The sequence below is a fragment of the Triturus cristatus genome, chromosome 4_2 (assembly GCF_964204655.1).
Source record: "Triturus cristatus chromosome 4_2, aTriCri1.1, whole genome shotgun sequence".
Taxonomy (NCBI): Eukaryota; Metazoa; Chordata; class Amphibia; order Caudata; family Salamandridae; genus Triturus; species Triturus cristatus.
Genome location: NC_140586.1, coordinates 968,372,257 through 968,383,169, shown reverse-complemented (window position 1 = coordinate 968,383,169; position 10,913 = coordinate 968,372,257).

Genomic DNA, 10,913 nt, shown 5'->3' with positions numbered 1-10,913 from the left:
GGGAACACCTCTCCAACAACTGTTTCATCGAGCTGAGACAACACGTCCTCGACAGTAAGCTGACCGAGCCACGGAAGCTCGCCGCCGAAGCCGATCGATGGGTGAACACCCGGGTCCCTCGGAATTCGATGGGGGAGTACCAACGGAACAACCCGGGACCCCCCCGCCAGCGCGGCGGAGGAGGGGGATCGAACAGGAACAGAGACTTTCCAGCAGGGCCGCCCCGGAGTCCTCCTCGGGGACCGGCCCCGAACCACACGTCACCGCCCCTCGGCCGAAGAGGGGCCCCCATAGCCCGACCAGGGCCTCGACCAACGGTAACCTGCTACAACTGCCAACAGCCCGGGCACTATGCCAGTGACCCGACCTGCCCCGTGAACCGACGAGCCGGGACCACCGGGCCGCCCCCCCGACAGTTGGCGGCCGCAGCCCTGGGGGAAGGGGGAGAAGAGGAAGAGAACCACGGCTTCGAGCCAACCGAGTGGGAACTTGCCGCCATGTCGCTGGTATGCCTGGGCAGCCGGGAGATGGTGCTCCGGGCCCCCATCCCGAGCAACACCCAGAAGTACCAACAGTGGGTCACCATTAATGGACGCCGGGCCGAAGCCCTCCGCGACACCGGCGCCAGCGTGACCGCCGGCCGCTGCCACTTGGTGACCCCCAAACAGATCCTGCCTAATGTACTATGCCCCGTCCGGTCGGCCGACAACACCGAGAGCCTGTGTCAGATGGCCCGGATTCCCTTCGAGTGGGGGGGAGTGTCGGGCATGCTGAAGGTGACCGTCCGCGATGACGCCCCCGTAGACTGCCTCCTTGGGAACGACCTGGAAAGTTCAACCTGGGCCCAGGTCAAGCGCAGAGAACATCTGGGAATGCTGGGACTGCCCGAGTGGGCCTGCGCAACCACCCGGTCCATGACCGCCCAGGCCACCCGGCCCAACGAAGCCGCTCCCCCCGGAGAACCGGAGGGGCCCGAACCACCACCTACCTCCGTCGAGGAAGGAGCCGACGCGGACTCCGGGCCGCACAAACTCACCCCGGGAGGTCGTGAGCGACCAAGGCACGAACTTTATCTCCAAGTATATGCGATCCCTGTGGCAACAATGCGGGGTCACCTACAAGTTCACCACCCCGTACCACCCTCAGGGGAACGGACTAGTCGAAAGATTTAACAGGACGTTGAAAGGGATGATCAAAGGCCTGGAGGAGCCCCTGAGGCGTAAATGGGACGTCCTGCTGCCCTGCCTCTTGTTCGCCTATCGGGAGGTCCCTGCAGAAGTCTCTGGGGTTCAGCCCCTTCGAACTCTTGTACGGACACCCTGTCCGAGGCCCCCTCAGCCTGGTCAAAGAAGGCTGGGAGACTACCATCCACAGTGCTCCTCCCGACGTCTACCGGTACCTCCTGACCCTGCGGAATCAAACTCGTAAATTCCGGGAACTGGCCGAAGCCAACCTCGAAGCCAGCCAGGAGGAAATGAAACGCTGGTATGACCAGAACGCCTCCTCCATCGAGTTCGAGCCCGGCCAGCAGGTCTGGGTCATGTCACCCGTGGACCCCTGTGCTCTCCAGGACAAATGGGCCGGGCCCTTCAAGGTGGTAGAGAAGAAGAGCCCCGTCACTTACCTGGTCGACATGGAGTCCCCCAGGAACCCCCTCCGGGTCCTCCACGCCAACCGACTCAAGCCCCACTTTGCCCGAACAGAACTTAGCCTCCTGATGGCTACGGACGATGGGGCCGAAGACGACTCCGAACCCCTACCCGACCTCCTGAGGACCTCCGAAAAGGATGGCTCCGTAGAGGGAGTCACCCTCTCCGCCACCCTGACTCCAGAGCAACGCCAAGATTGTCAACGGCTGCTGCATCACTTCGCTGCTCTCTTCTCCCTCACTCCCGGGGTCACCCAATGGTGCGTCCACGACGTTGACACCGGAGACAGCCCCCCCGTGCGACACCGCGCCTACCGAGTTCCCGACCGGGTGTGGGCCTGCATCCACGCCGAGGTCTCCAAGATGTTAGCCCTGGGGGTCATCGAACCCTCCGACAGTCCATGGGCCAGCCCTGTGGTCCTGGTACCGAAAGCTGCCGCCCCAGGCGCCACCCTGGAACTCCGGTTTTGCGTGGACTATCGGGGATTGAATGCCGTCACCAAAACCGATGCCCATCCCATTCCTCGGGCAGATGAACTGATCGACCGCCTAGGGGCAGCCCGCTACCTTAGCACCTTTGACCTCACCGCCGGCTACTGGCAGATCAGGCTCACCCCAGGCGCCCAGGAGCGTTCTGCCTTCTCCACCCCCGATGGCCACTACCACTTCCGAGTGATGCCCTTCGGCATGAAGAATGCCCCGGCGACCTTCCAAAGACTGGTGAATAAGGTACTGGCCGGGCTAGAAGCATTCAGCGCCGCCTACCTGGACGATATTGCGGTGTTCAGCAGCCACTGGGCCGAGCACCTGAGGCACCTCTGGGAGGTCCTGACCGCCCTCCAAAGTGCCAGATAGGCCAAGGAACCGTAATCTATCTGGGTCATCAAGTGGGGAGCGGCCAGGTGGCTCCCCCCCCAACCCAAGATCGACGCCATCATGGCCTGGGAGCCCCCAGCCACCCAAACCGCTGTGAGGGCCTTCCTGGGTCTCACGGGCTATTACAGGCGGTTCATTCAGAACTATGGAAGCATTGCGGGCCCCCTCACGGAGCTCACATCCAAGAAGCAACCAAAGAAGGTGCACTGGACGCCCCGCTGTCAGGCAGCCTTCGAGACCCTCAAAAAAGCGATGTGTACCGCCCCCGTGCTGCAAGCCCCTGACTACAGCAAAGAGTTTGTGGTACAGACTGATGCCTCGGAGTACAGAGTCGGGGCTGTCTTGTCCCAAGTGAACACGGAAGGAGTTGACCAACCGGTGGCCTTCATCAGCCGGCGCCTGCTGCCCCGGGAACAGAGATGGAGCACCATTGAACGAGAAGCCTTCGCCGTGGTGTGGGCCCTTAAGAAGCTCCGACCCTACCTCTTCGGCACCCACTTTCGGGTCCAAACCGACCACTGGCCCTTGCGGTGGTTAATGCAGATGAGAGGCGAGAACCCGAAGCTGTTGCGATGGTCCATCTCTCTGCAGGGGATGGACTTCACTGTAGACCATCGGGCCGGCAACGACCACGCCAATGCCGACGGCCTGTCCCGCTTCTTCCGCCTTGGCGAGGAGAACCCCCAAGGGGATGGGTGACTCTCCCTGCCTTCAGCTGGGGGGGACGCCTGTTGGACCCGGCCTCGTGGCGTGGTCCTGAACCCCCCTACCAGACACAACGAGGGCCACCCCAACCCTTCGGGCCCCCCTGGATTGTACCCCGCTACCCGCACCAACCTTCACGACGCGACCCGCCCCGGCCGCGGTCCCCGCGAAGCCCCGACATCGAGGCACCAAGATCCGCCAGGAGGGGGTCGAGTGGCCACTCCACAGATCCCGGAGGAGGAGAGTTTCGATGGGGCCTCCAGCCGTCCCCCAACGCCTGGTTTCGATCGCCCTCCGGCCTCCCTGGGCGCTGGCGCCCCCCTCCCGCTGGGTGTCTGGACTCTCTCAACCCGGCCCCTCCGACCCCCCAGGCGCGAGGGTCCGGACATCAAAGGGCTCCAGACCTATATCTGGGGCAGGCCGAAACCAGGACAGCAGTTGTATCCTGGAGTCAAGAGCCCTGCTGATCAGATCGCGGCTGACCCTACGGAGAGAGACTCATTGCCTGGACCTCGGACCTCGAGCCCTGCTGACTACGTCGCGGCTCCCCCCTTGCTGAGAAGAAGACCCTCACGGAACATCGGAGCCCTGCTGACGTCGTCGCGGCCCAACCTCGCTGAGCTAACCATCGGAGCCCTGCTGACCTAGTCGCGGCCCACCTTCGCTGAACTAACCCTCGGAGCCCTGCTGACTCCGTCGCGGCTCCCGGAACCTCCCCAGCTCGAGGATTACGAACTGGCCGCCGAGTATTCCCGTACCAGGCTGGTACTGAGACTGTCCCGCTACCCATCCCTAAAAAAGACCTTGAGACTCTTTTGGATCCCTTGATCCGCCTGTAAATATTGCTACTGAATCCTGCCGTTAAATGCTGATAAAGATTTGTGTGAATCGATACTCTGGTTGAGTCCTGTGTGGTGGGGTCACTTGGCAGTTACGATTATAGGAGAAGGACCTCGCCTAGGAGGCTTCTCAGCGGTGCTCGGCTACTTCCTTATGGAAAGGAGGCTCTTGGGGGCTCCCCGGGGTCGCCCTTCCAACAGTGTCCTTAATCGTTAAATTTCCAACCGCGACTTTCTCCATAGAAGCTAACGGTGATTCACAGCTGTGTTTACACACTGCACACGGCCCCCGTGGGTCCCCTGTGTCACTACCTTGGGTGGTTCCTTGTGGTCCCAGCGATTCTACAGGCTCTAGGCCTTGTGTCTAGTCAAGTTGTGGTTCTTCTACCACTTTCTTAATATATGGTTTGGTACGCCCCTAGGGCTCAACGTATGTTGTGCTAATTTACTGTGTGATATTAAGTGTAACCTATGTGTTTTGACCCCTAGCCTCATAAAGAGACTAGCAGGGTGTGTTTAGAATAAATGCATATATTTTATATATATACCTGGTGTGGTTCTCCTTTCATTGGTCATTCACAAGATTATAGACTGGTAAAACAAACTGCTTTACATTCCTTCAAGACTTCGCCTGAAGGCTGCTCTCCATAGCTACCACTAGGATAGCTTTCATATAAGGTTGTCTTTAACCTATCACCTCTAAGGGGCTGTTTGGACTGGAACAGGGTGCCCGCTATAACTAGTGGACAGCAGATGCCAGGCCAACTTCTCACATTGAAGACTCTGGTTCACTATTTGTTTGTGTGTATTGATATGTTTTCCAGTTTCCCTGATATGAAGTCTTGTGTAGTGATTTGAGTTATTTGAGCGTGAGGGTTTCCCGTTAACACTCTTGTCAGACAATGGTGTTCAGTTCACGTCCTTAGTCATGGATGAGTTTCTGAGTTCCAGGGGGGTCAAGCATAAGAAGGCGTCCCTGTACCATCCACAAAGTATTGGTGTGGTCGAAAGGTTTGTCAAGGTTCTTAAAGAGACTCTGAAACAAGCTGTTGCCTGTGGTGAAAGTTGGGAGTTAGGCATGAGGAAGAAGGTTTGCGAGTATAGGTTCACTTCTCGTTCGTCCACTGGTGAAACTCCCTTTCGTTTATTTAAAGGAAGAGTCCCCAACATGAAGGTCACCGACCAAAAGAACCTCAGTGGATGAAAAGGTGGGGAGTATTGAGGGCTGGAAAGAGTGAAAGAGGTGATGAAAAAAAGAAAGATCTTGTATGGTAAAAGGAGGGCTGTGAAGAGAACAGTGGTCGACGTGGGAGGTTATGAAGGATTTCATAAATGCAATAAAGTCCAGTGACCATAGAATTTGTTATCTAAGTCGAGTGGCGAAGTGCCAGGCTAGTGCTAGTTTTGATACTAACACCGCAGCTGGTGGGCCGGATTCAGGCTCTGAGGTGGAAGAGCCTGTTGCACGAGAAAGGGGCTCTGGGCCACTTCGCTTGACATGTATTCCCGACGTTTGCACGACTGTGTTTCTTAAAGTGAGCGCTTTTCCAATTTCCCATGCACCCCAGTTCTCTCCTTGCCTATAAAATCGTTTGTTGAGTTCTTCAAAGATCGTAACTGCATTCTCTAATATGTTCTTTGTATCCTTTGCATTCAGAGTTAAGTTTCCTTTTATTTTTTGTAAGTTTAGAATGTGTAAGGGGAAGAAGGTGTGACCTCGTGTGCCGTGATATTCTGGAATGTGGGGGTGCTTGCTAGGCAGTGGACTGGAATAGAGACATTTGTCAGTTGGTCTTAGCTTGATGATGGATGGGGTCTTTGTAGCTGTGATACTTAAATAAACCTTTCTTTAACACCACCGTGTGATCTACTCTGCTTTCTGGAGGGACACACTTCCACAGACGTCCATGTTAAATCTAGAAGCGCACAACCCACTGAGCATTCCTGCAGGTGTGGTACTTGATGGCAAAGGTTTATTGTCAGCGGTTTATGCCATAACGCCTAAAACATTGACATTTACAGCACATAATAAAACAATCACAATTCTTGTTCACTTAAAACAATTTAAGCACAGTTAATATAAATACTACACTTTGCTCATAATCCATGGTCTGACGTAAAGTGCAAGTGCAAACGGATGACGTACATCACTCTTAAAACCAATCAATTAGATAGAGCGGTCATTATATCTCAAAAACCGTACCAGCTAACAAGCGTGTACCTAGGTGGACATACTGGCACACGTAGGATCATGAGACCACCATGAGCCAGACCAGATTACACCCCCATTCGTAGGATCATGAGACCACCATGAGCCAGACCAGATTACCCCACCCGTAAAATCATGAGACCACCATGAGCCAGACCAGATTACCCCACCTGTAGGATCATGAGACCACCATGAGCCAGACAAGATTACCCCCCACCCGTAGGATCATGAGACCACCATGAGCCAGACCAGATTACCCCCACCCGTAAAATCATGAGACCACAATGAGCCAGACCTGATTGCCCCCCGTAGGATCATGAGACCACCATGAGTCAGACCAGATTACCCCCCACCCATAGGATCATGAGACCACAATGAGCCAGACCAGATTATTCCCCTACCGTAGGATCATGAGACCACCATGAGCCAGACCAGATTACACCCCGCCCGTAGGATCATGAGACCACCATGAGCCAGACCAGATTACACCCCTCCCGTAGGATCATGGAACCACCATGAACAGGACCAGATTACCCCCCTCCCGTAGAATCATGAGAAAACAATGAACCAGACCAGATTAACCCCCCTAACCGTAGGGTCATAAAACCACCATGAGCCCGACCACCCATAGGATCAAGCGCCCACCATGAGCCAGACCAGATTACCCCCCCTCCCGTCGGATCATGAGACCACCATGAGCCAGACCAGATTACCCCCTCCCGTAGGAAAATGAGACCACCATGAGCCAGACCAGATTACCCCCCTCCCGTAGGACAATGAGACCACCATGAGCCAGACCAGATTATCCCCCCACCTGTAGGGTCATGAGACCACCATGAGCCAGACCAGATTACCCACCCACCAGTAGGATCATGAGACCACCATGAGCCAGACCAGATTACCCCACCACCCATAGGACCATGAGGCCACCATGAGCAAGACCAGATTACCCCCCCACCCATAGGGTCATGAGACCACCAAGAGCCAGACCAGATTACCCCATTCATAGGATCATGAGACCACCATGAGCTAGACCAGATTACCCCCCCAACAGTAGGGTCATGGGAGGGCCATGAGCCAGACCAGATTACCCCACCATCCGTAGGACCATGAGACCACCATGAGCCAGACCAGATTGCCCCACCTGTAGGATCATGAGACCACCATGAGCCAGACCAGAGTACCCCCCTCCGATAAGACCATGAGACTACCATGAGCCGGACCAGATAACACCCCCCACATGTAGGATCATGAGACCACCATAAACCAGACCAGATTACCCCACCCGTAGGATAATGAGACCATCATGAGCCAGACAAGATTCCCCCCACCTGTAGGATCATGAGGCCACCATGAGCCAGACCAGATTACATCCCACCCGTAGGATCATTAGACCACCATGAGCCAGACAAGATAACCCCCACCCATAAAATCATGAGACCACCAGGAGCCAGACCAGATTACACCCCACCCGTAGGTTCATGAGACCACAATAAACCAGACCAGATTATCCCCCTTCTGTAGGATCACGAGACCACCATGAGCCAGACCGGACTACCACCCCGCCCGTAGGATTATGAGACCACCATGAGCAAGACCAGATTATCCCCTCCCGTAGGATCATTAGACCACCATGAACAGGACCAGATTACCCTCCCACCCGTAAAATCATGAGACCAGCATGAGCCAGACCTGATTACCCTCCCACTCGTAAAATCATGAGACCACCATGAGCCAGACCTGATTACCCTCCCATCCGTAGGATCATGAGACCACCATGAGCCAGGCCAGATTATCCCACCCGTAGGATCGTGAGTCCACCGTGAGCCAGAGCAGATTGCCCTAATCCCCACCTGTATGATCATGAGACCACCATAGCGTTTGAGTGTGAAGCAACAGCTAAAACGCTGACATTCGCAGCATCAAATGTCCACAGTGACAGGTCGAGGAGATGTGGTCATGGAGTGACTCGCGCATATTCTCTTCCTCTAACATTCTCTTTTTTGTGTTTTCTTTCCTTGCATTTTTCTCCTTCCTGTCTGTTTTTCTTCTTCCCCCCACCCCACACGATGGCCCTAAATTCTTTCATTTGGCAACCAAGGGGTAAAATGTTGATTAGAGCTTAATTTCAGCCGGTGGTCGCAGGTGGGGCCTATCAGCACTCTCTTTTTGGGGGCCGGCACTTATTTGTCCTCATCAGACTTTGACCCATTACGAGGGAGTGAAAAACACACAAGGGGGAAGAAAAAGGAAGAGAAAGATGAAAAACGTGATAAAGGGAGAAAGAAGGGATCTACAGGAGTGAGATAAAGGAGTCGAGAGTGTCTTGGGGTGGATTAAAGAGCCATGAGGTGGACTATTTTTTTGTGTGTATTGATATGTTTTCCAGTTTCCCTGATATGAAGTCTTGTGTAGGGATTTGAGTTATTTGAGCGTGAGGGTTTCCTGTTAACACTCTTGTCAGACAATGGTGTTCAGTTCACGTCCTTAGTCATGGAAGAGTTTCAGAGTTCCAGGGGGATCAAGCATAAGAACGCGGCCCTGTACCATCCACAAAACAATGGTGTGGTCAAAAGGTTTGTCAATGTTCTTAAAGAGACTCTGCAACAAGCTGTTGCCTGTGGTGAAAGTTGGGAGTTAGCCATGAGGAAGAAGGTCAGCAAGTATAGGTTCACTTCTCGTTCGTCTACAGACCAGATTACCCCCACCCGTAAAACCATGAGACCTGATTGCCCCCCCCGTAGGATCATCATGAGACCACCATGAGTCAGACCAGTTTACCCCCCACCCATAGGATCATGAGACCACAATGAGCCAGACCATATTATTCCCCTACCGTAGGATCATGAGACCACCATGAGCCAGATCAGATTACCACCTGCCCGGAGGATCATGAGACCACCATGAGCCAGATCAGATTACCCCACCCATAGGATAATGAGACCACCATGAGCCAGACCAGATTACCCCCCTCCCGTAGAATCATGAGAACACAATGAACCAGACCAGATTAACCCCCCTACCCGTAGGGTCATGAGACCACCATGAGCCCGACCACCCATAGGATCAAGCGACCACCATGAGCCAGACCAGATTATCCCCCCCTCCCGTCGGATCATGAGACCACCATGAGCCAGACTAGATTACCCCCCTCCCGTATGAAAATGAGACCACCATGAGCCAGACCAGATTACCCCCCTCCCGTAGGACAATGACACCACCATGAGCCAGACCAGATTAGCCCCCCACCCGTAGGGTCATGAGACCACCATGAGCCAGACCAGATTACCCACCCACCAGTAGGATCATGAGACCACCATGAGCCAGACCAGATTACCCCCCCCCCACCCATAGGACCATGAGACCACCATGAGCCAGATCAGATTACCCCCCCCCCACCCATAGGGTCATGAGACCACCAAGAGCCAGACCAGATTACCCCACTCATAGGATCATGAGACCACCATGAGCTAGACCAGATTACCCCCCCCCCCCCCAACAGTAGGGTCATGAGAGGGCCATGAGCCAGACTAGATTACCCCACCATCCGTAGGACCATGAGACCACCATGAGCCTAACCAGATTACCCCACCTGTAGGATCATGAGACCACCATGAGCCAGACCAGAGTACTCCCCTCCTGTAGGACCATGAGACCACCAGGAGCCAGACCAGATAACCTCCCCACCCGTAGGATCATAAAACCACCATAAACCAGACCAGATTACCCCACCCGTAGGATCATGAGACCATCATGAGCCAGACCAGATTCCCCCCACCTGTAGGACCATGAGACCACCATGAGCCAGACCAGATACCCCCCCACCCGTAGGATCATAAGACCACCATAAACCAGACCAGATTACCCCACCCGTAGGATCATGAGACCATCATGAGCCAGACAAGATTCCCCCCCACCTGTAGGATCATGAGGCCACCATGAGCCAGACCAGATTACACCCCACCCGTAGGATCAAGAGACCACCATGAGCCAGACAAGATTACCCCCACCCATAAAATCATGAGACCACCATGAGCCAGACCAGATTACACCCCACCCGTAGGATCATGAGACCACAATAAACCAGACCAGATCATCCCCCTTCTGTAGGATCATGAGACCACCATGAGCCAGACCAGACTACCACCCCACCCGTAGGATTATGAGACCACCATGAGCTAGACCAGATTACCCCCTCCCGTAGGATCATTAGACCACCATGAACAGGACCAGATTACCCTCCCACCCGTAAAATCATGAGACCAGCATGCGCCAGACCTGATTACCCCCCCACCCGTAAAATCATGAGACCACCATGAGCCAGACCTGATTACCCTCCCATCCGTAGGATCATGAGACCACCATGAGCCAGACCAGATTACCCCACCCGTAGGATCGTGAGACCACCGTGAGCCAGAGCAGATTGCCCTAATCCCCACCTGTATGATCATGAGACCACCATAGCGTTTGAGCGAGAAGTAACAGCTAATACGCTGACATTCGCAGCATCAAAAGTCCACAGTGACAGGTCGAGGAGATGTGGTCATGGAGTGACTCGCGCATATTCTCTTCGTCTAACATTCTCTTTTTGTGTTTTTCTTTCCTTGCATTTTTCTCCTTCCTGCCTGTTTTTCTT